The sequence below is a fragment of the Camelus dromedarius genome, chromosome 1 (genome assembly GCF_036321535.1).
Source record: "Camelus dromedarius isolate mCamDro1 chromosome 1, mCamDro1.pat, whole genome shotgun sequence".
Lineage (NCBI taxonomy): Eukaryota > Metazoa > Chordata > Mammalia > Artiodactyla > Camelidae > Camelus > Camelus dromedarius.
The window spans coordinates 47,286,091-47,313,046 of NC_087436.1; the positions used below are offsets into that span (position 1 = coordinate 47,286,091).

The 26,956-nt window shown below is 38.3% G+C and overlaps 1 protein-coding gene and 1 pseudogene across 8 annotated transcripts in view; one reads left to right on the forward strand and one right to left on the reverse strand.

The window, feature by feature from the left end:
- The window catches only part of SGMS2 (sphingomyelin synthase 2), a 93,045-nt gene that overhangs the window by 46,776 nt on the left and 19,313 nt on the right, over positions 1-26,956 (reverse strand). For 5 of the 8 annotated variants that reach the window (XR_010380375.1, XM_064484316.1, XM_031468111.2 and 2 more), the window contains exon 2: positions 3,813-3,963. The gene's annotated coding sequence lies outside the window, so the exon portion shown is untranslated. The remainder of the gene's footprint in view (positions 1-3,812; positions 3,964-26,956) is intronic. The other 3 variants (XM_010999059.3, XM_010999060.3, XM_031468124.2) reach the window with 2 other exon arrangements.
- Positions 19,379-19,474, forward strand: LOC116148996 (U6 spliceosomal RNA; annotated as a pseudogene).

The window sequence follows — 26,956 nt, forward strand, 5'->3', positions numbered from 1 at the left end:
AAGTAGCTTCAGAATTTAAGGAGTTCAGCCTCAAATACCACCATGAATATAAAGAAATGTCACTATCAGCCTAAGGTCCACCTCACTGAGCTTTGTTTTTAAACATAAGTTAGCTCACATGCCTAGGTCACTCTAGAAGCCAAAAATCGACAATAAAAATAAAATTCACGTACATTCTTCACCAGTTACTACCAGTTCCCTAATATTTTATGGATCCACCACTTTTTCTGATCAGCAAGAAGCATTAAGAACCATCTCTGTCCTACACTTAATATTTTTAAGCCATATGAACACTTCTCTTCAGAAGCCACCTAACATCTTTTCGAAAAAGCGGCTTAAGGAGGGGGAGGGTATAGCTCAGTGGTAGAGCACATGCTTAGCATGCATGAGGTTCTGGAGTCAATCCCCAGTACCTACATTTAAAAAATAATAAATAAACAAACAAACAAACCTAATTACCTACCCCCACCAAAAAAACCCATCAAAACCAAAACAAAAAGCAGCTTAAAGAAATAAATCTTTAACACTTTTATCAGTTTTCCATTTTAATATTTAAAAATTTAAAATGGGATGCTAATATAACACAACTATACAAAAATAAGCTTTATTTCAATCTTTGGGCCTTATATCCTATTTGGACAAAGATCTGCCATCTTAAGTGAAGTTTCCAGGACTACTGATTTGCAGTTAAGCTTCAGAATCAGAGCATACTTAGAAATCAGACTGTCTAACTAAAATTCTGTGGCTATGAATCCAAGGGGATTTGTGTAAATCCATTTACCTAATAATCAAATTATAGAAAATTAAAGCAAGAAGCTTTTAAGCCTAAGTACAGACATGGGGAAGACCGAAGTTGTGGATTCACCACTAAACATAAAACTCTCCAGTACCCAGCAGCCTTCTTGTTGCCTCCATTTGTTAGATGTACATGCTAAATCACTGTTAGAAATCCGAAGCATTAAACAGGTTACAACAGAACACAGACTGTAAGTCAAGATAAAATGCCAAAGGTCAGTCAACTGCATGCTAAGTGTCTGTGTCACTCACCACTAACCCTGCAGACAGAAAGGATATTAAAGTCTTTGCAAAGCTGACTAGGTGGGGTCCCCAAGACCACTCCCAGTGTGATGGTTCATTAGGACTCACAGGACCCAGTGTATTGTTGTACACACAGCTGTTTGTTACAGCAGAAGGATACAAGGCAAAATCAGCAAAGGAAAAAGGCACACAGGGTAAAGTCCAGAGGAGACCAGGGGCAAACTTCCAAGGGTCCCTTCCCGGTGGAATCACATGGTTGTGCTTAATTTCCCCAACCAGTTGTGACAGTACCTGTGAAATATCGTCTACCAGGGAAGCCTATTAGTGACTCAGTGTCTGGGATTTTTATTGGAGTTGGTCACACAGGAACCTTCTGCTGGCCACGTACCCAAATGCTATACTCCCAGAATGTAAGCAGGTATTCAAAAGAAACCTTTTGAATTGTTTGCACAACAGTTCAGGCACAGCGAGCCACTCTTACCAGGAAATAGTGGGAACTCTCCTCAAATCTAAGTTACCAGGCAGGCATTTCTAAGGAAAGCAGTTCCAGGTCTGCTGTGTTAACTTGTTTTTGTATGCTGTCCTATTTCAACAAGCTATCATACAGGACCAAATTACAGGAGAAAGGTCTTACTCTTAGCAGGTCACCTAGGTACATCGCGAGCCTAAGAAGCACAGGGTAAACCCTCTATGTTTTCAGTATTTAAAATGTAGCATTTTTAATGTGGACAAATGTTGTCTTAACTTACATAAGAGAAGATCTAAGGCCTTTAGTGTCCTTTTGTACAATAAAAAGAGCTGAATTCCGGTTTTGTTTACTTTTCTGAACACTTTCTTTTAAAAAAATACTACTGAGAATTCTGAATGAATAGGATTCCTAAATTGAAACTCCGAGACATCATTTAATTTACCAGACTGGGAAAAAGTCCATATCCAGATAACAACTTCTCTCACAAGTTTCCAGCAGGGGTGAGAATAAGATAAACCCCCTCCGGGAGACAATTTGACAAGACAGCTATCAAAACTATACATATACTATATGCCCTGCAATTCTACTTTGCAAATTTATACACATATAATTGTGCACATGTACAAAGTTATTTACTGTGGCATTGTTTAAGAGCAAGGATTGGCTACAACCCAAATGTCCATCAATAGGTCACTATTTAAATTGTGGTACATCCATACAATGGACTACTCTGTGACTGTTGAGGGGGTGAAAAAAAAGAAGAATGAGGACACTCTCTTAGTACTGATTTATTAAACCCTCCTCCATTTATTAGAAGAAAAATATACAATGCTCAAAAGTATAGTTTGGTATCCTTTATTTTATGAAAGGAGCAAATATGAATTCAGATTTGTGTACAGAGGAACTCTGGAAAGCTGCATTAGACACTGACAACTGAGGCTAGGAGGGGATGATGGAGGCTGAATTTGGGCAGAAGCTGTGAACTTGAATAAAATGAATTTAAATGGTATACTTGAAAAGCAATCCTTCTTTCAGCCTAGATCAGATCACCCCGGCACCTGTTTTTGTTTATTGTTTTAATAAGCTTCCACATTTTTCCAGTGATTAAACTAGAGCATTAAGATTGCTCTCATTTTCCGAATCAGATTCCAACTCTCCCATTTTCATCTTGTGTCTGTCTTCCATCTTGAAGGGGGTTTTCCTGGACACCTGAGAGTGAGTCAACTTCTCTGCACCTCCCTTCTCCCATTCGTTTGCTGAGGATATTTGGAAGCTTTTTAAAAGCTCCATGAAAGCAGGGAGTTTGCTTTGTTCACTGCCTCATTTCATTCAGGCACACTGAAAAGACTGCCTGGCACACAGAAATCGTTCAGTAAGTATTTGTTGAATAAATGAATTCTTTTTTTCACCCAGCAGGACAGATACTACCAGACAAAGAGGGGATATCATAGGCATCAAATACTCAGAAATAGCTGTCATTCCTAGTATTAGCCCAATATAGGCATTCTAATCCCAGCAACATTCTTACAATTATTTTGAGTTTTATGGAAGACAAACAAATAAGCTTACAGAATGCTGTGCTAAACAATGATTCTTCAATATTTATAAAATTTTATTTTTAATTAACTTGGGATTACATGGCCCTGGGGTCCATCTTTGGGCTAAAGTCTCTTTAGACAAACACCACACTAATTAGAAATGATGAAAAAGAACGGCTAACTTAAGAGCCCTAGTCATAAGGTGTGCAATCTTTTGTGTTAAAAAAGCAACTGCTAGTTTTATTTTCAAGAAAAAATTATCCTGGAATTAAATTCGAATTAGCCTAGATGATGAATTGAGTTGCACAATATCAATCATAAAAGCAAAAACATCCTCCTCCATGGGCAGAAAATGGGTATAACTGCCACACATCTTTTACCTTGGTTTTAGTAACTAGAGAAACACACCAACTTTTCTAGCAATCATTTTAGTAATGTTGTTGAACAGGTGCACAGCTGACTGATGTTTCTTTGAAGATTTTTAGTGCCAGTAACTTTTCTTAATGCACATTGCTGAGTGCTGTCTCGGCAGTAATGCAAAGAGGTTAGGATGTTTTGGAGTCACCTATAGTTCTCTTGCTGTCATTTAAGACAAAAGTCCCATGAGTGAGGAAATAGTCACTCACCCATTCACCTGAAACCGCTTGAAATCTAAGACTCTCCTTAGAATAAAATAGACATTCTCAGAGTTAAGGCACTTTTGAAATGTCTTAACTAGAAAAGGGAAGGGAGCAGAGAAATTGCAGGACAACTGAGAGGCAACCAACCTTCAGGAGATGCAAATTATACTTATGATCTAGCACCAGGAAGCACCAAACCTGCTGTCTGCAGATGGTAGCACAGCAAATCCCACCTTGGTCCCTGTGGTCTTGGAGCAGATCCTTTCTGCGCAGAGTGGCAGCGGCAGAGGACAAGGCTCTAAAAGGCAGAGAAAGTAAGAGGTTAATAAGAATGATGCTCTGTTGGTATGGTTTGCTGGTTTTCTGGGGGTGAGGGTGAAAAGATGAGCTCTGTGATATTGCCCCTCTGGAAGAGTCACCAGGAAAACACTGGATCTAACAGGTATCAGCATTTCAGGAGGAGAGAAGCAACCCAGCCACGCACGTGTCACTTGTTTACTTAACACTCAACAGACCTGTTCAAGGTGGAGCAATGGAGCAGGCAGATTCCCTTCCCTCATGATGCTCACATTCTAACAAGTAGACAAACAAGGGCAATCAAAGTCAGAGGGAGGCTGGCAAGGCTGATTCAGAGCAAATAGTTAGGGATGCTATTTAACTTAAGACTTAATAATAATGGTGGGGCAGGGAGTGATAGGCTATTGAAGAAGAGCACTCCAGGCCAAAGAAGCAGCTGGTTCACAGGCCCTGAGGCAGGAATGAACCAGGCAGGTTTAGAGAACTAAAAGGCAATAGAGCATCGTGACCCAGGAGCAGAGAAGTGCAGCAGAGGCCAGAGGGCAGAGGCCAGGTCACCCAGGGCTCTGCAGAGCAGGCAGAAGGACTGCCTACACACAGGCACACTCGGTGTCATGGAAACCCAGGCTGCTGTGCAGTGCACAATTCGTCGCCTTCCAACAAAATGGTGGAAGAGTCCCTTTGAAATACATATGTTACATGCTGTAATATTTTAATGGACTTTTAACAGATTTTTTTAAGAGCAGTTTTACATTTACAGTGAAATTAAGGGAAAAGTACAGAGATTTCCCATATTTCCCTTGCCCCTTCACATGCACACCTCCTTCATTATCAACATCCCCCACAGAGCAGTACATTCATTACAACCGACAAACCTCCACGGACACACCATAATCACCCAGAGTCCACAGTTCACAGCAAGGTTCACTCTTGGTGGTGCGTACATGCTATGAGTTTGGACACAATAACAATTACAGGATATATGCCCATCTGCAACCAGAAATCGATTTCCAATTGAGATCCTATTTTCACCAAAAATACTCAACTGTTGAAGAGACAAGAATGAATGTCACTCCTGAGTACACACCCAAGAAAAATGAAACCACTGGTCCACACAAAAACTTGTACACAAATGTTCATTCAGTATTACTCATAATTGCCAAAAAGTGGGAACAATCCAAATGTCCATCAACGGATGAATGGATGAGCAACATGTGGTGTGTCCATATAATAAAATATAATCTGGTAATAAAAAAGAAGTAGTGATAGACGCTTTAACATGGATGAACCTTGACAACATTATACTGAATGAAAGAAGCCAACAAGAGACCACATATTTCACGATTCCATTTATATGAAATGCGCAGAAGAGGCAAATCCATACAGACAGAAAGTAGATGAGTGGCTGCCAGGGGCTGGAGGATGAGGAGAATGGGGGGTATCAGTGGATATGGGGTTTCTTTTGGGGGATGATGTAAATGTTCTAAAATTAGATAGAGCTGATGGTTGCACAACTCTGTGAAGATACTTATAATCACTGAACTCTACTCTTTTAAAAGGATGAATTTTACAGTATGTGAATTACATCTCAATAAAGTTGCTATAAAAATTAAAGGACAAAAGTGTATCTAAAATGCCATGTAGAGATGAAATAAACTTCAATTGGTCAAAAATGCTGCATTCCAGTAAGGCTTATGATATTAGTTAAGCAACTTAGTTTACACTTCAGATAAACTACAAGAATATTCTCAGGGGGATACGTTTATTCCTTTGAAGAGACCACCCCACCCACAGAGGATGTCTTTCTCCGTCCATTTGGGACCTCACTCCAGCTATCACCTCTCTCTTGACTTTACCTACCACCTCTACTAACCTGACCCTAACTTCAGTCCACCATGTTTCCCCTGCATTACATTAATCTCTTCCTGTCCCTCATTTTCCACACTGGTCTTTCTAAAAATTTACTCTCTTACTTTAAATCCTTCAGGTTTCCCATATTTAAGACATTTCTAGAACACTACGGTAGTATTAGAAGAAATTAATGGATATTCATATTCAATCAGATAGTCAAAGGGGTCACATGGCTCTTAATACTAAAGGTGCCTACAACATGGCCTCCAAGTATCCCCAAACCATGCCTGTCACAGTCCTCAGTGACAGTGGCTGCAATGTAAACACCCAACAATAATCTCACAGGCTAATCTTTATTTAATCACCTATTTGTAAGGTCAAGAGTTAAGTTAGCCTAGATGAATATCTGACAAAGTAAGAACCAGGCTAACAGAGAGATTTCTCAAGGAGACAGATCCCAAAGGTCCAAAGCTTTTCACATACCTACAGACATCAATACATAGAAATAAGCCCAGAGTGTCAAGCTATGAGATGCTGAAACTTAAAGTAGCTCACAAAACAGAACAACATTCTATTTCTTAGGTAGCAAGAGCAAGTCAAATTAAAGAGCAGACAGCGGCTCCATAACTTAAGTCTGTGGGCAATTATAATTGTTTATAGCATGGTATTAATGATACTGATAATACTGTCAGCTTACAGATTTTTTTCAGTTACACAGCTAAACATGGTGCCTTTCATCTAGTCAAATTTAAAAAGGGTGCTCTTGTCAAAAAGGAGATGGGTAAAGGGGGTGGATGATAGAACTAAATTCATGCTTACTATGCCAAACACTCTTTCCACATGCATCCTAAAGTAGTTAAGAAAAGACTCATTTAAAAGAGTGTCATGGTAGGGGGTGGGGGTGGATATAGTGCAGTGGCAGAGAGCATGCTTAGCACGCACAAAGTCCTGGGTTCAAGCCTGGGGTCCAAGCCCCTGGACCTTCACTGAAAAAAAAAAAAGTGTCATGGAAGTTCATTTATTTTCATTTGAAATATATATACCATGCATCACTTCAGAAAGGAATAAAGTAAATGATACAACTTACAAAGTAAAATACTCTGGTAAGAGGAGTAAAGTAGGATCAGAGAGCCAGGTGAATATAGATTGGGGGTTCTTGATCACAGACGTAGTGGAAGGAGGTCATTGGGGGGAAAAAGTTTTTCTGAACATTTAGCTGTATCATGCTCACTGCAGGTCTGTACACAAGAGGAGATGAGCAATAGCACAGACCAGGGAGATCATCGTATGATGTCATATGATAGTTTTCCATCGTGACCCTCAATAAATTCCAAGGCGTAACTCTCTAGAGCTTCTTTGGTAGGAAGCCAAGGCAACGTAACACAAATAAGCAGCTCTGACGGTCTGACTCATTTCAGGGACACAACTGCACCAGAAATCCATCCTTTACTTCCATTTCCCTCAGCCATGCATCTGGTAAGAGCTGAAGAGAAGACAGTTCCAGATTTGTGGAACAAAATTCTCTACCATCAGGAGATGGCCCAAAAAAAGCACATAAAAACACTACATAACCTGATGATACACTGAAAGTGATTTTCCACAGAAGCATCTGTTTTTAAGTCTAATGGACTTGAGAGTCATTGTTTGGCAAAAGAACAGCCATAATCATCTCAGGGGATTAAACGACTCAAAAGAATATTCCTATTTCTCACAGTCATCTCAGGCTCTATCTAACAGTTAAACGTGGAGCGTTTCCAAATTACAAAAGCCATTGTGGTTAAGGCATATTTTATTGTAAGTTGGAAAATAGATTGATTTTTTATTTTAAAGACTAGTTATTAGAGAGCAAACCTTAGCTAGCAAAGGACCTTTGTTCCTTCGGATAGTCCCACACTGTACATGGAAGACATAACACAGCTGAACCTCCACAGCTATTCCATGAGTCCTGTGAATGAGCTGACGTTTCAGCGATTTGTCAGCTTTTTTCCATTCCATCAGATTGAAATAGTGCTCATCTTAAGGTTGTTAATCAACTGTAGCAATGTATTTTCACTTTAATTAGCCACCCAGGGAAAGCAGAAATAGATTAATTTACTTGCAGTTCACAGGCCCTAAATGTAACATTCAGCAAGGGATGGCAGGTACAATTAATTCCCATGCACTCCTGGACAAATCCCTCTTCCTTAAAGAAGACTCTTCTTGACTCCTTCAGACTAGGGACCACGTCTGTCAGGTTTTCTGCTGTCTTATGGCACACAGTTGATGTTATTTGTTCAATGACTAAGCCCCTCTTTATAAGACAGCCAGCTGTGTTCTTAAAGAGGCCCCGGTAAGCCCCTTGCAAGTAAGACACTGAAGTCACTGAAGTGATCTTATAAAGAGGGGAGAGGGGAGGAAAGCAGTTTAATACCATAACAACCACAGGTTTGATGCCATGAAGATTTTCTGAAGCAGAGTCCTTGGATGCACAAGTGGCAGGTGTGAACGAGAGAGGGAGGGAGAAAATGGGGGAGGAATGACCCAGTAATTTAGATGGGCACTTAAAGAGTAACACTGTATTATGAGACCTCAAATAGTGTTTTCTAATTATAGATTCTTAAATTTGAAATATCTTGAAAGGTCACTCTGTACTTCCCTCCGCATAATACAGACAGCATTCAAACATCCCAGGAATAAGAGTCCTCTTTTTTTAAGCCCAGAGAGAAAGGCTGAACTAACAGATTAAAAAGCCCTGTGTCTCCCACCCTCTACAGGTTTTCTGTTAGGTCTTCCATGAAGAAACAATTGCTAATCTAGTTCTTTCCTTCATGACACAAAGTTGTAATTGTTACATCCAAACTCCCTAGAGTCCAAGTCATAAGAAATGACAAGAAGGTCACATTGTATTGTTAACAGTGAAACTTCATTGATTTCAAATATTTCTTAAAATTATTTAATTTTAAGAAATGCTTTCAGACCTTTTGCAACCAAAGAAAATAACTCCTTTATGCTTTAACATTGAAAGTGAAAAAGTGTTTTAACCTTATTGGTGAACAAAGAACTCAAACCAAAAAAGAGATACGGGGGAAGGGTATAGCTCAAGTGGTAGAGCGCATGCTCAGCACGCAAGAGGGTTCAATTTCCCGGACCTCCTCCAGGCGGAAATCGAAGAAACCCAATTACCTCCCTGTCAGAATACAAAAAAGTGAGATACATATAAATTGGCTTAAAAAACAAAAATATCAAGGTGCTCTCCATGACAACAATGAAACACATTTCTTATATTTTAAAAATACCCTAAGAATGTGAACAAGATTGAGGTCTGAGCCTCTGACATGTTTAATAAAAACTGGAAATAACTAAGTGTCCAAAAATAGGGGATTGCTTAAAGAAATTGTGGTGAATGGATGCAACAGAATACTGAAATGCTTCTTTACCATGTTGAGCGGGAAGTAACAAAAGAGGTTCATGATATACTTGAGTACAAAACAGTGATATGTATATGACCCTATTTATCTTGTTTTTTAAAAGTTGCCTGCATAAACATAAATGCTGGTAAGATAATGCAGAATGTTAACAGGTGATAGATTTATAGATGACTTAAGTTTTCCCTTTGCTTATCAAGGTTTAAAATTTTCTAAAATAAACATAAGTTGTTGTTGCAATTTAAAAGGAGAAAAGATGAGTTTCAGCTCCCAACATAAATTTCCAAATATCAGCTATCATATTGACATTCTCTTTAAAAATTTTATTATGATAAGCACATAGTCTGTTTCATATCATGTACTAAGGATAAAAATAGTAAACCTCATTTTTCATTTTGGTCACTATGTTTGAGGTAGGCAAATAAAAATACTCTGTCCTGGAAACTTAAAAGGTTTTTTTCTTTTTAGCAAGATGCCAGTTGTGGTGATGTACCACCAGGTAGCAAAGAGCTCAGCCTCTGTAGTTAAATATAGCATAATTATATAGTTCATAAAACTAAAGTAAAATGTGCATATTTACTGTGATTATTACTCTTGCTCAAATAAAATCCTGTCTTTGAAAATAAAAATGAAACCAGAAGTAAAAATGAAACCAGACATGGATAAATATGAATTTAGGCAGAAACAAATTGGGGTGGGGGTATTATTAGAAAGAGGCTGCCAGACGGAGTTCACCTCTGGTCAGGGAGAAAGGACATTTGTTGGGAGGCAGAGTAACTCCTCAGGATACATACATGAAAGTACTATAACAAAAATTGCAAGGATCCTGGAGTATGTATCTGAGCAGGTGAACAGAATGAGCAGACGAGCTACACCTGAGTAACTCAGTGATGGCCAAGCTTGTGCAAACCTTCCAGCTCCTGCTCGGGAAGTCTCCTTTGGATTCCCAGCCTGGTCAAGTCTCTTGGTTCTGTAATCCATATCCCCTAGTTCTTATTTTTCTCTTTCCTAATCTTTTGTTGTCCATGCTCTTAATATTTTTAAGAGGTTATTTACTCCAGTCTCCTCAGTAGTTATCAGCAGTTTGCTTCTCTTCCTTTAGAAAATAAATAATTTGGGGGAAAAAAAAACTTTAAATCATACATATTCAGTGGGCTTGGTGATGTTATGGATTATTTTATGAGATGCTAACTCTGGAAAACCACTTCCACTAAAGTTAATGAAAATGAAGTACAATAAGAAAAAAAGAAAAGAAAATGAGTAATCTGTACTTTAACTCTTTTATAAGGAATTTACCTGATCTACCTGTGTGTCATCACCCATCTCAGACATCCTCACCCAACAGGTTTCCAACACTCCTTCTAAGCAATCTCAAAGCAAATTACATATTGGCAGATTTACATAATCCTCTTTGATAACACAACTATTTCAAGGTCTTCTTTCAAGTCTTGAAGGATGATGTTCAGAGAACACTATGTGAATCAAGAAAGTAAACTCTCAGGACCACAAAGAGTTAGTTGGTGTCCAAATAAAATAGCAATGAAAGCACCAAGAATAACTGGAAAGGGGGAAGAAGAAAGAAGGAAGTGAAATGAGGGGCATGCTAGTAAAAAGCTTTTTGCAACTGAACCCCAAGCAAAATAAAGGAAAATGAAGCAAAGCACCCAGAGCTCAGGGAGGACAAACACATTTTTGAGGGTAGGGGCCAGAGGCGAGAATCAAGATGTAAACCAGAGGTCCCGCTGGTAGAACCCAGGCTCTAATGAGCTGTCACAACATGGATGGTGATGCTAACCAAGTAAATAAATCAGCCAATGTGCTTTTGCCCTGAGCTTCTGAGTCACGTGTGGTCAGAGGCCACACCTCAGAGTACACAGAGGAAAAGTTTAAGGAGTAAACACTGTGGATGTCATTGTTAAAGACAGTCCCACCCTCTCTCTTGCTTTCAGAATACAATCCATGGGCTTCGGATAATGTAGACACCACCTTGATTTCAGAATCTGACACCTTCAAGAGAAGGATGAGGTTTAGGACATGGAAAAAGAAGCTTCGAGGTCCTTCCCAACCTCCCTGAAGTGTTTAAAGCTTGCTAGAGAGAAAAGTAAAGAATAATTCTTATTCACCCTTGTAGAAATGATTACAGACAGTAAATAAACTCAGTGTCCTATTACATTTCTAAACAAATGAAAATGTGTCAAGGAAACGCAAGCATGTGTACTTTCTCCAGTGAGAGTAGACACATCCATTTTTCACTTTTTCATGGTACTTTGGTTAAACTCTAATAATGCATTAGGTGGTGAGTCACTTTCTAACTGAGAGCAGTGGGAAATATGATCAAAACAAGAAAGTAAAGAGGATTCCTGAGGGAAAGAGCATGGACAAAGAATATTTTATTACAATTAGGAGACTTGGATCTAGACTGGATTCTGGTATTGCTAAGTGTGATCTTTAAAAGTCACTTTAACAGATCCAGCATGCAGAAAATCAGCAAGGACATAGTGGAACTCAACACAATCCACTGGATCTAAGTGACGTCTACAGACTACTTCATTCAGTAACAGCAGAATACACATTCTTCTCACGCTCACATGAGCGTTAACCAAGAGAGACCACATTCTGGGCCATAAAACACACTATAATAAATTTAAAAGAATAGGAATTATGCAGTGTGTCCTTTTAGATCACAATGGAAAATCCCATTGTGGAAAATCCCAAAATACTTGAAGATTAAGCAACACATTTCTTTTCTTTTTTGTGATCTTTTTTATTGTAGGAGTCACAGCTGAAAGCAATGAAAGAGACCGTACACAGCTCTGCCTGTCAGCAGTTTTCTGAAGTAACACATTTCTAATTAATACAAGAGTCAGTAAAGAAATCCCAAGAGAAATTGAACTAAACAAAAGTGAAAATACAACTTATCAAAACTTGTGGATACAGCAAAAGCAGAGGGAAATTTACAGCAATGAATGCACACTTTTAGAAAAGATCTAAAATCAATAATCTAAGCTTATACCTTAGGAAACTAGAAAAAGAGGAGTAAATTGAACCCAAAGTAAATGGAAGAAATACAAAATTAGAGCATAAATCAATGAAATTGAAAACAGGAAATCAAGAGAAAGTTAATGAAAACAAAAGCTAGTTCTTTGAAAAGATCAATAAAATCAACAGGCCTCCAGGCAGGCTAAGGGAAGAAAAAAGAATACAAACTACTAACATCAGAAATAAAAGACAGAACATCACTGCAGATCCCAAGACATTAAAAAGTTGATAAAAGAATACTATGAACATATCTATATGTTCACAAATTTAATAACCTAGGTGAAATGGACTGATTCCTTCAAAGACACAATCTACCCAAACTCACACAAAAAATAAACCATCTGCATAGGCCTATATGTATTTAAAAAGTTGAATCAATAATTAATAACCTTACAAAATAGAAAGCACCAGGCCCAGATGAATTCACTGGTGAATTCTACCAAACATTTAAGGGAGAAATTATATTAATTCTCTACAATCTCTTTCCAAAGATAGAAGCAGAAGGAATACTTCCAAAATCATTCTATGAGGCCAGCGTTACCTTAATACTAAAACCAGACAAAAACAATACTAGAAAACTACAGACCAGTATCTCTCAAGGACTCAGAAGCAAAATACTCAACAAAATTCAAAAACTGAATCGAACAATGTAAAAAAATAATTATACATCACAACTAAATAAGATTCATACCAGGTATGCAAGGCTGATTAAACTTTTGAAAAATTAATTATTATAATCCATCACATCAACAGGCTAAAGAAGAAAAATCATATGATCGTATCAACAGATGCAGAAAAAGAATTTGACAAAACCCAGCACTCATTCATGATAAAAACTTTCAGTTAACTAGGAAAAAAGAGGAACTTCAACTTGGTGGAGAATATCTACAAAAAGCCTATAGCTAATATCATACTTAATGCTGAGGAGCTCAAACTTTTACCATGAAGATCAGGAACAAGGTAAGGATGTGCCCTCTCACCACTGCTTTATAACATCAAACTGGAAACCCAAGCTCATGCAATTAGATAAGAAAAGGAAATTAAAAATACAGAGATTGGGAAAGAAGAAATAAGACTATCTTTGTTTCACAGACAACATGATCTTCTATGTAGAAAATCGAAAAGAATTGACAAAGATACTCCTGGAATTAATAAGCAATGATAGTGAGGTTGCAGGATACCAGGTTAATACACAAAAGTCTATCACTTCCCTATCTATCAACAATGAAGAACTGGAATTTGAAATTTAAAATACAATACTATGTACATTCGCACCCTCCCCCCAAACGAAATACTTAGGTATAAATCTAACAAAATATGTATAAGATCTACGTGAGGAAAACTACAAAACTGATGAAAGATAACAAAGAACTAAATAAATGGAGAGATATTCCGTGTTCATGAATAGTAAGAATAAATGTTAAGATGTCAGTTCATCTCAACTTGAACCCAATCAAAATCCCAGCAAATTATTTTTGTGGATATTGACAAACTGATTCTAAAGTTTATACGGAGAGACAGAAGACCCAGAATAGCCAACTCAATTTTGAAAGACAAAAACAAAGTCAGAAGACTGACACTACCTGACTTCAAAACTTACTATAAAGATACAGTAATCAAGACAGTCTCATATTGGTGAAAGAATAGACAAACAAGTCAATGGGAAAGAATAGAGAGCCCAGAAACAGACCTACATAAATAAAGTCAACTGGTCTTTGACAAAGGAACAAAGACAATACCTTGGAGCAAAGACAGTCTTTTCAATAAATGCTACTGGAACAAATGGTCACTCACATGCAAAAAAGGAATCCAGACACAGATCTTACACCCTTCACAAAAATTAACTCAAAATATATCACACGCCTAAATGTAAAGCACAAAACTATGTAACTCCTAGAAGATAACAAAGGAGAAAACCAACTGACCTTGGATATGGAGAAGACTTCCTTGATAAGATAACAAAAGCATGATCCATGAAAGATATAACTGATAAGCTGGACTTCACTAACATTAATAATTTGTGTTCTGTGAAAGGCAATGTCAAGTGAGAAGATAAGCAACAGAATGGGAGAAACATTTGCAAAAGACACATCTGATAAAGCACTGTTCTCCAAAATATACCAAAAACTCTTAAAACTCAACAGTAGGAAAATAGCCCAATTAATAAATGGGTCAAGGACTTAAACAGATCTCACCAAAGAAGACACAGAAGTGGCAAATAAGCAAAAGAAAAGATGCTTCACATACATGTCACAGGGAAATGCAAATTAAAACAATAATGAGATACCTTTACACCTATCAGAATGGCCAAATTCTGGAGCACTGACAAAACCAAATGGTGGTGAGTATGGACAGCGACAAGAACTCTCATTCATTGCTGGTGGAAATGCAAAATGGTATAACCACTTTGGAAGACAGTCTGGTGGTTTCTCACAAAACTAAATAAAGATTACCATATGATCTAGCAATCCTTGATATTTACCCAAAGGAATTAAAAACTTATGTCCACACAAAAACCTGCACACAAATGTGTATAGTAAGTTTACCCGTAATTGCCAAAAGCTGGAAGCAACCAAGATGTCCTTCAAAGGGTGAATGGATAAACGAACCATGATACATCATACAATAGAATATTATTCAATGATAAAAACTAATGAGCTATCTCAAGCTACAAAAAGACATGGAAGACCTTTAAATGCAAATTGCTAAGCAAAAGAGCCAATCTGAAAAGGCTACATACTGTGTGATTCCAACTTTATGGCATCCTGGAAAAGGCAGAACTACAGAGACAGTAAAAAGATCAGCAGTTGCCAGGGGTTGGGGGAGAGGGAGGGAGGGATGAATAGGGTGGTGAAACTATTCTACATGATACTGTAAGTGATGGCTATGTCAAACACTTGTCAAAGCCTATAGAATGTACAAAAGTGAATCCTAATGTAAACTATGGACTTCAGTTAATAATACTGTATCAGTATCGGCTCATTAATTGTAACAAACGTGCCCCATTAATGCAAGGTGTCAATGATAAGGGAAACTGGGGGAGGAGATGGCATGGCATATGAGAACTCTGCACTTTCTGCTCAATTTTTCTGTAAACCTAAACTGCTCCAAGAAATAAGGCCTATTAATTTACAAAAAAGTACTTCTCAGAGTTGCCCATAAACTCATTTTTAAGATATTTTTAAGAGAGCAATAATTTTTTCAAAAATAAAAACAAGAAATACTCCAAATATGGTAAAGCAGCACTAGAAAATGAATGGCAAAACAGCCCCCAGTTATGTCCTTCAAGGACAATGACAATTTGCTCAAACACAGCTACTGATCTAAATCTGCCTTACAATTCAAAAGCACTTAAGCCTTTTAAATATGGAGAACATTCTAAACACTGCTTAATGTTGATGAAACATTTGTGGTCAGGGCAGCACTCCATCCTGTGATATGATGTGTTTAGATCTGTAACTCCATCTTTGCCGCCACAGGTTTTCATACTCTATGTACCTGTTTATAGCATACTTTATCCTGCTGAAATGAAAGTTTCATTCAGTGTGCATCATAAGCCCATATAAGGAGGGGGCTTAGCACAAATCTGTAATGTGCCATTTGCAAACGTGTACCCTGATGAACTATGCATAAGAGATGATTTGCTTTCCTTCCAAAATGACATTTTTAGGACATCCCTTAGAACAGTCTCATAGCTAAAGACACAATTTAATGGAGCTCCCTAAGTCAAGAGTTTCCAAGCTGCCTGTCTCAAGAAAACTTGCTACCAAGAACCTTGCTACGAGCTAAAATGCAGCTAACGTAATACACATCTGCAGAAGACAGAATCTGCAGAAGATGGAACGAGACAGAAATCTGACTACAGGAATAACAGCCAGATCCCAAAAGATATTTCTCTGCAATTTGCAAAATTCCATGTAAGTTTTATGCTGTGATTTTAAATTAAAACGTCTCAATTTCAAATAGACTTCTTAAGGCTTCCACAAATTACATCTACAGTTCAGAACTGCACAAGCAACCATGTGCAGGTGACCTGCTTGTTCACCCTGAATACCTTTTGTAAAGCAGCAGCCCAATGCATGATCATTTTTCTCCTCGGTCCTAACCCAAAGGGAGTGGGATCTTTTCATTTTCCTGGGAAGGCACCCTTAGGATGGAGATAGACCCTAAGGACTCCGGACCTCAGAGCTCCACCTCCAGTTCTCCACCGTAGTCATACCCTCTGCTTATTCGGTTTCTCACTGACAGCTGTGTCCTTGGCCATTCACAGCTGACACAACACTACTTCCACTGCTTCCGCTTCTAGACACAGTATTTAGAAGCTAGTAGTAACACTTGCGCTTTATAAACAAATACTTAGTACGTCAGCTGGTTCATCAGACAGCTATACTTGCTAAATTGGTTGTGTTTAAAGAATCAATCCAAATTCTCATTAGATTATAATCAAATCTCATTTCAATGAACAAAAAATGTATCTGAGGACAAGTGATTTAAAAAAGCATTTTGTCAATATTCCCTTCTTTCAAGTTTCACATTGGAAGAGATCAAAGGATTCTTAGAATTCAAAAATAGTTAATTAATTACTTGTATATAAAAATGAGTATATGTATCCAACCTTAAGATTGTTTTTACAAATAGCATTTTAGAAGCAAAGTTCAAGTACACTGTTTAAAACAAAAAGATTCAGCCTTGTTTTCTTTAATGATGATGGCAGAGTAGGGCGAATGCTTGGCAAATGGACCAAAAAGAACAGAAATGAAACGTAGGGTCTAACATCGTATTTTACCTTTAGTATTCTGTCTTCTCTACTAAACCACTTAGAAACACTTTTATAAATTACATCCTTCAGGCTGTTGTTTCATAATTTTCCAGTTCCTTGCTCACCTACTAAAGGCAACTGACTTGTCAAGAAGGAAAACAAAACAACAACAAAACTACAAGAGGGGGAATTGTAGGCTTAGATGAAATGGCTGGATAAAGAATCACGAAAAAAAATTAAGATCTATACAGGTGACTAGTAGTCAATGAAGAAACAAATGGAATCAATTAATTCAAAATGTGTCTGTTTGACAGACTGACCTACCTCCAAAATTCACTGAGGCACAACTGGAAACTGCAAGACAGTTCACTGAGACAGGCAGACCTTACTCTAGTTTTTGTGACTGCCTGATAACTAGAACTCGCCTGAGCTAAATTTCTCTCTCACACACACACAGACACAGGAAAAGATATGGAATACAACTTCCATGACCTAGTTTCAAATATATTCCCTGCCTTTCTTCCAAACTAACATACATCACATGAATTATCCTCAACAAACCCATGTGCTTTAGACATGTGTAATCCCAACCTTAATGACAAAAGACTCTCAGTGGGAAAGAACAGTTATATCACAATCACCCTCTCAATTTCATTCTCAGAAAAAGGCTACTGATATATTTTTTTTAATTTTTAAATTTATTTTTTATTTTATTTTTGGGAGGGGAGGTAAGTAGGTTTATTTATTTGCTTGTTTATTTAATTTTAAAGGAGGCACCGGGGACTGAACCCAGGGCCTCGTGCATGCTAAACACACACTCTACCACTCAGCTGTACCCTCCCCCAAAAAGGTTACTGGTATTTTCTATTTTTAGTTCACTTTTTTCCTCCATTCCCACAAAGTTGTCTTTGTAGACATATGTTGTCCTGCCTCAGAAATACAGAAGCAATTATTAATCAGATTTTCCTTGTTACGCCTATTAGCAGCAGGGCACCTGTCACAATCGTCATCATGTTCCAGAAAAGTATTAAAGAATCTGCCAAGTTAATCTTCCTGATTGTAACTTTGTGCACATCCAAATCTTCAGGCTATACAGTCAAATCTGAACTCCTCCTCCTAACAATCACTGCACCTTCCCGAACCTGCTCCTTACCAAGAGTGTCCTGGAAATGGCACCAAACTGGATGAGAGAGATCGATAGCTTCCTAGTAATCTTAGTTTCTTCATTTAAATAAAAAATTAGACTAGACCAAGGATTAAGGATTTTTTTTATGCTCTGCTCTGCTTTCAACATTTCTATTCCACCCGTCCCCACTTTTGGAAGATTTAAAAAAAAAAAAAAGTCACGATAAGTGGCATCAATTATGTTGTAGATAGTTCTCTGCCTCGAGGAATCTAAAATCCAGTTGAAGATCCAAGGATAGTAAATCCAATAAAAGCCCATTTCTTTCTGTCTGCCCCAAAGTGAGGTCCGCAGATAGTAACCAATAGACCGTGCATTCTCAATGGGGAAAATTAGTGCACTAAGTGTGGGAAAAACGTTTTGTGGTCCTCTGAAGGGTGTAAAAATTCCTCAGAAGGGTGTGGTTAGGAAAAACCTGTGTAAAAATGAATACTGGAGGATAAGAAAGTTGAGAAACACTGATAGTGGAACCCGCGACAGCTTCGCATTGCTCTACATATGCTTCATAATTAGCTACATTACCCTGAACGAATTACTTAACCTGAGTTGAGTTGCACCCTGATGTACCACCAACATCCTGGGTTTCTTCCTTGGATTAACAACTACAAATGGCCAGCATCTCTTCAACCTTAACTTCTCAACTCGAATGTTCCTTTCTCAAAAAAGTCCTTTCCCAACCACTGTTTAAAGTAAGCCTCCCCTCATTCTCTCTCAGCACTACTGATCCACTTTCACAATCTGTAACTGGACAGTTGTTTCCTTGTTTTGACTGGATGTCTCCCACCTTGGGTGGTAGTTTCCATGATGGACTGTGTCTGTGTTTACAGTAGTACCCTGAGCCTGGCACAAAACAAGCTGCTGGCTGGTTCTGACCAATCCCTTCCCCTTGACCAACTTTTACTATCTTAACATACTGACAGGTGTGTCAGGACCCTTCTCCAGAGATTAACCCCAGGATATGGTCTCCAATACTAATAATAATTCACTCTTTTTTTCACTTCGAGGTCCCCTTGGCCTCAGACCAAAATCTGCCAGAAAGTTTCCCAAAGATGTTTGATCAATTATAAAAATTTTATTATTGCAAAAACTCTGAAAATCATACTGAACTTGACATCAAGGGGAATGGATTAGAGAAGGAACATGCATTTTTTAAAATGTAAGATTGAGTATCAGAGCCCACTTCAGCAACATATGGACTAAAACTGGAATGATGGGGAGATTAGCATGGCCCCTGCACAAAGATGACATGAAAATCTGTGAAGTGTTCTATATTAAAAAAAAAAAAAAAAAAGACTGAATATCAAAATAGCACTTTTTATTCTTCAAGGTGCCCAAGATTTTAAAAGACCTTTCATTTCTTATCCTAGGGGCTGTTCTACTTTCAGGTGTAACAATACTGGAGCCACTAACAGAGAGACGAGGCAATGGGACAGTCTGGGACAAATACCCTTTCCACAAGCAGGAAGGGAAATTTTAATGTGAACAAGAGGTGAGTATGTGTGTTGCGCAGAGGGAAGTAAAACTTGACCTACAGGGAGTTATTTCAAATCAGAACAGCTAACATTGGGACCGTATCACTCCCTGAAAATAAATCCTGCTCACCTTGAAGGAGCCAGGTCAGGTGTTATTACAGTGAAATTTATCTTAGTGAAAACAGAACATGAGGAAATCAAGAAGATGAGATTCTTCTGATTTGCTTACGACAAGAAATATATATATCTATTTCTACAGTATCAAAATATTTAGCAAGTTCTAAACTATAAATTTAGTTGGATAAAGTAAAACAAAATATATATACAGTTGACTGCATATATGTATGTATGTATGTATATAATCCACATATATTCATATCTATTTATATCTTTTATATATGTTATATGAATTAAAAACAAAAATATATAAAATACTTTATTCCCTCAGTTTCTTATTAAACATGGTCTTTAATTAGGACGACCATATAATTTAGTATCCCAACCAGGCCAGTTTTGAGTGAAAGAGAGACTTAATAATTACACCAGGATAGTATGTATATACTGGGACTGTCCTGGACAAATCAGGATACATGATCACCTTAATTATAATAAAATCCATGGAGAACTGTAAGATTTTGTGAAATACAAATTGGATGGACAATATTAAAATGTGTCTCCTTTAGTAAAGTTAAAAAAAGATTTTTCAAAAAAAAAGTTTTAAGAAATGAATTTTAAAAGCTGAAGTCTACAAAAGATCTTCTCCATATGAAGAAATATCCTATTAAACAAAGGGTATAAATCAAAGAATGAATAGTAAAGTATTAAAACAAGGAATTAATCTCTAGGACCAGAGGCTTAAATTAATGTTTTCTTTAATTAAGGAAGCCAATCCTTTCTAAAAAGTTAAACCAACCCCATACAGACACTTCTGCACCAGTCTCTAATACCACTTTGTTATTTTCGTTACTAGGAGACATTTGCACGAAAACAAGATTTACATCCTTTTCTTGCTTCTGTTCTTCTACCTAAAGGAATAATCCTCCATTATTAGCAATACACTCAATATCTCCACAGCAACTAGTATAATTGGGGTGTTGCAACAGAGGATAATGAAGTGGAAAACAAAGTGACAGAAGTAGTGTAGAAGAAAAAAAAAAACTTTCACACAGCCTTGGTGGGAAAATAACTACGAAGAAGAAAAAAAAAAAAAAGAAAACTTGCTAAAAAGAACCATTTTGAGGTCGTTTTAGTCAGTTGCTACTAGACCTTTAAGATACTTAAGTATGCAAGGAGGCAAATAAAAGTTTCCAACATGATGAAGTGTATGGAACAATTGCAGATGACTTCACCCAGAGAACTCCGAGGTGGGGAAGAGAGGAGGTTTCTGAAATAGATAAGAAGTGACTTTCCGCAGGTTTTCGCATGTGGCTCCCAAGAAGGGGCAGGGTACAAGGGAACCGTTCAGGAGAGCCCTAGAGCTAAGCAAGTGTTAACTAAGCTAAGGGGGAGGGGGGGTCGATCCTGGGCAAAAGGTAGCCTCACAGTGGCCAGAGAAGGCAGAGGGCAGCAGACTGAGAATCAGGAAACCTGGGCTCTTCACTGTCTTCTGCCTGACGCAACACAGGGGTAAACAATAAGAGCCAAAAAGCAGTATTTGAGAATACTCTTTAATTCAGAAAACATGTGTTGAGTGCCTACAACATGCTAGGGGGAAAAAATGTATAAATTTTGCTCCTGAGGAGCTCAGTCTGGAAGAACCGTAATTTCAACAGAAAATCATATTACAACATGGTAGTCTAGTGACAGAGAAAGGCCTAGGTATTCCGGAACAAAGAGGGGACACCTAGCCCAAGGGACTGAGGTGGGGAAGGGAGACAGGAAAGCTCCCTGCAGAGGATGTTGGAGGTCAACTCATTTGTGCTTTAAATCGCTCCTCTGAAAGTGTTCAACAAGATCACCACCTAAAGGAATCTTCAGCATTGTAAAACCCAACGAACGCTGTGCTCTCACCTTACTCAAGAACTCACAACAGAATTGATTACTCCATCCTGCTTTAAACATTCGATTTTGTTGGCATCTGGAGCACTGCTCTTTGGGTCCTCCCCCTACCTCATTACTACGCCCTGGTCTCCTACTCGATCTATTTATTAACTCTGTTATTCTTCATGGCCTGATCTCTGCCTTTCTTCTCTGCCTACTAAATCTCCTTGGGTAATTCTAGATTTCCCATTACTTCATAATCCACTTCAATGCTGACACCCTCTGGCTCCAAGCTTGCCTATGAGTGCAGTTCTCAGAATCACTGTTCCCTGTTTGACAACTGTCTCTATTAGAATGACTAATAGGCAGCTCAGACTAACTAATGGCCAAAACAGAACTCTATTCCCTACAACCCCCTTACCCATCAAAAAACTAGGAGACCTGCTTGACTTCTCCTACTCTGTCATGTCTCCTATCCATTAAGTCCTGTCCATTCTATCTCCAAATCTCTCAAATCCATCCACTGTTCTCCATCTCCAACACCACCACCCTGCTCCAGCCAGCATCACTCCTCCTGCACAATGCTGCCAAGAGCTTCCTAACTGCTTCTCCCCTTCCTAACTGCTCTTGCCCCTTCTACTCCACTCTGCCCAGCAGAGAGATCTGTTACACATGTAAATCAGATCTTGTCCCGCTCCCTCTTAGATCACTTCACAACGCCTTCTCATTGCATATGGAATAAGATTTATACTCCCCACAAAGTTTGCAAGCACCCCCGACTCTCCCAACTGGGTTCTGCCTGCCCCACCACATTATCCCTCACCCCTCTCTCTCCTGCTCAGACACTGCAGCCAGACTGGCTTTCCTCCCTTCCTTTCCTTGTGTAACCAAGCACTTTCCCTGTTCCCTCTACTGGCTCCTTCTTACCCTGCACATCTCAATGCAAGCTTTACCTCTTCTGACAAATCTTTCCTGACTGTGCTAGAGAGGCTTCCCCATTTGCTCTCAACACATTTCCTTTAAAGAGCTGGTCCAAGTCTGAACTGATCTTATTTATTTATTAGTTTTACTTGCTTGTCATCTGCTCAACCTCCCTTTTCAGCACCTTTTCCTCTCTCAACACGTCAACTCAAACAATCTCCATTAGGGTAGAAAGCTTGAGTATTGCTCACTGAATTCCTAGAATCAAGAACAAAGTCTAGCACACAGCAAGTGCTCAAAAATTGTGTGAATGTACTAATCAATTTCAGAAGGAACTGAGGAGGGCTTGGAGCTAGTCTCAGCCACCTGCGTAGCACAGGTATCTGATAAAGTCAGTGCATTTATGAAATCCAAAGCAACCTATCTTGAGAACTTGGTGAGAACAGTGTCTTGTCCAGTATCTGGGGGAATTTTTTGCTACAAAACCCTCCACCATTATTTCCTTCCTCCGCATTTAGGTATCTTCCCCGCACAGAATTGCACTTCCTTCCGTCCTTCCGTCCTTCCGTCCTCCCTCCCTCCCCTCTCCCCCTCTCTTTTCTCCCTCTCATACTGTGCCTGTGTCTTTCTACATTATAGTCTTAATCTATTCCTGGCAGACTGAGATTTGATATCAAGTAATGATTACTGATCTAGGTTTTACAGTGGCCTGGCTTCCTAAATTGTCACAATAAGCAACTCAACAAGAGCACAAATTAGTAAGCAACATCATGCATATAAACAGGGCAGGGCTAGGGTGAAGACAGCAGTGGATAAACAGGTGAGCAGTGAGGTGACAGATGAGAGAAGTGTGGTGAGGCACGAGGGCTGAGGCCAGGGCAGATGATGCATTCTATTGTATCATAACTCTCAAAGGCACATGAGCAGCCATCGTTCCTATACACATGAATCTAATAATCTAAATATTTCATTTATAGGCACAGGCACACCTCCTGCCATCAAAATTCACAAGCGTACTCGACAGATAACCTTAGAGAGATGTTTCACTGTACCCTTCAGCCTGTCCACTCGTTCTAGCTAAAGGCACCAGAACCAGTTTTCTCTGACTCCATGATATAATTCAGTTTTTAAAACACAATACACCAAAGTCACTGATGGTAATTGCTAAGGGATAGTTCTGAGGATGACCTCAGATTCGTGCAGGGTGTTGTTCCTTAAGGATAAGGCTGGTCAGAGCTGAATGCCTGGTAAGGCAACCAACCACCAGTCACACATGGCTACTGAACACTTGAAGTGTGGCTAGTCCAAGCTGAGATGTGCTGTAAGTGCAGAATACACACCAGATTTCGAAGATTTAGGAAAAAGCTAAAATGTTATGAATTTTCTTCCCAGTCATGCATATACATATGTATATTTGTTTTCATATTATTTTTCATTAAAGGTTATTACAAGATATTGAATATAGTTCCCTGTGTTACACTGAAGAAATCTGTGGGGGTTTTTTAAATCTATTTTTATATATAGTGGCTAACATATGCAAATCCCAAACTCCCAAATTTATCTCTTTCCACTCTCTTTCCCCAAGTAGCCATAAGATTGTTGACTATGTCTGCAAGTCTGTTTGTTTTGTAGATGTCATCAGTGTCCTCTTTTTCTCTTTTTTTTAGATTCCACACAGGAGTGATATATGTTATTTTTCTTTCTCCTTCTGGCTTACTTCACTTACAATGATGATCTCTAGGTCCATCTATGTTGCATATTAATTATAATTGACAATATTAAACATAACATTTTAATATGTTGGATTAAATACGCTCTCAAAATAAGTTCTTAATAAAGTGACTCTAAATCTAAAAAGGTATATTTTAAAGAGCTGCAAATATGAAAATATCCTGTCCTCATAGTTTTAAGAGTTTTCAATTTTTTTATACTTCTACACAAGACAGCCTCTTCCCCTTAGAAACATATATATTTACACTATCCAGCTAATGGTCCACCCATATTTATTTCAAATTACCAGAAATCCTCTATTATCCCCTATTTCACTTCTTGAAACAGGAAAATTCCCAAGATTTTACTTAGTACATTGGTGCTATTTCTACATTACACAAAGGGAGACCCTTAAATGATACAAGCTGTCTCCAAATCACAGTGTGAGATTGTTATTGGAGGATTCTTTAAAAAAAAAAAAAAGAATGATGATTCTTGCTATTTTTAATTTCCATAATTCCAAGATATTATCTACTCTGGGGTCTATAATCCTCTAGGTGCTGACTACAGATGATCCAATGAATGATACTACCTTTTATTTGTTTAATTAATTACAATTTTAAAAGCCCTTGTATAGGAGTGCTTTTGCTTTCAAAGAAATCATAATAACTTTGCCAGGTAAGCAGGGCAAGTGATAGACTTTTAAAATGTAAAAGGAATCTGACCTCACACCTGTCAGAATGACTATCATCAAAAAGACCACAAATAACAAATGTTGGCATGGATGTGGAGAAAAGGGAATCCTTGATCACTGTTGGTGGGAATGTAAATTGGTATGGCCACTATGGAGGACAAAAAACTAAAAATAGAACTACCAATATGACCCAGTAATTCCACTCTTGGGTATATATCCAAAGAAAACAAAAACACTGATTTGAAAAGATACATGCACCCCAATGTTCACAGCAGCAACATTTACAACTGTCAAAATATGGAAGCCCTAAGTGTCCATCACAGACAAACGGATAAAGAAGATGTGGTGTGTATATATATATATATACACACACATATACACAACAGAATACTACTCAGCCATAAAAAGGAATGAACTTTTGCCATTGGCAGCAACGTGGATGGACCTGGGGGTACTATGCTTAGTGAAATAAGTCCGACAGAGAATGACAAATACTGTACATTATCACTTATATGTGGAATCTAAAAAATAAAACAAACTAGTGAATATAACAAAAAAGAAATGGACTCACAGATAGAACAAACTAGTGGTTACCAGTAGGGAGAGAGAAGGGGGAAAGGCAAGAGAAGATAGGGGACTAAGAGGTACAAACTATTATGTATAAAATATATAAGCTACAAGGATATGTTGCACAACACAGGGAATATAGCCAATACTTTATAACTATAAATGGGGTTTAACCTAAAAATAGTGAATCACTATGTTGTACACCTGAAACTCATGTAATATTGTAAATCAACTATACCCCAATAAAATATTTTTTAGTTAAAAAAACACAGGGAATCTGGAGTTAAAACTCAAGCAATTATCACCGCAACCATCACTACCATCATGTGTGGACCATCGCCTTACCCAACAAACATGCAAGGTTATAAGGACGGCCAAATGGGGTGCAGAGCCACATTTCTTTTAGGCAACTCTGATACAAGGCCTGAATGGCTCGACTTGCTCTGAAATCAACAAGACTTTTTTCCCTAAAATCTTGACACTGTCATTTAAGATATTTGCTAGGTATAAAAATGTATAGAATTACAAAAAGTCAACTTCCTCTGCCCCAAAGTGGTTCGGTTTACATGCAAAACAAAACAGCCACCAAAACGTAAATACTTGGAATACTTGAAGTGTCCAAACAATAAATCATGAGATTAAGCAGCTCTTCTGCACGGCTGGCACAAGGAACAAACCAAAACACAGACTGTTCTAGTAACTCTGTATTAGTTTCCTGTTGCTGCTGTGTAAGTTACTGTAAATTTAGTGGCTTAAAACACAAATTTCTTTTCTTACAGTTCTAGAAATCAGAAGTCCAAAATGGGTCTCAGTGGGTTAACACCAAAATGTCAGCAGGGCTGTGGTCGCATCTGGAGGCCCAGGGGAAAATCTATTTCCCAGCCTTTTCCAGCCTCTAGACATGCCATGCCCTGCTTTGCTTGTAGCCCCCTTTTCTTCAAAGCCAGCAATGGCTGTTTGAGTTTTTCTAATAGTGACAACTCTCTGATTCTGATTCTTCTGCTTCGCTTTTCCACTTATAAGGATCCTTGTGATTACACTGGGTGCACCCAGCTAATCCAGGATAGTCTCCATATCCTAAGTCAGCTGATTAGCAACCTTAACTCCCCCTTGGCATGTAACGTAACTGACTGATAGTGTCTGGGGATTAGGACGAGAACATCTTTGGGGCGCCACTACTCTGCCTACTACCGTCTCCAAGAGTAATTAGAAAATGGTCAAAGAAACCTCACCATGTACAAGCTGTTCTCCTCCAATGAGGATTTTTAAATATTTTAATTTACAATAGGTGAAAGCCCTGCAACTTAAAAAATAAGTAGCGTTAGAGCAGCAGGAACAGATTGCAGCTGTATGTGCCAATCAGGGGGATGGGAGAATGAACGTACTTCTTTCCCGGACTCAACACACCAGGACT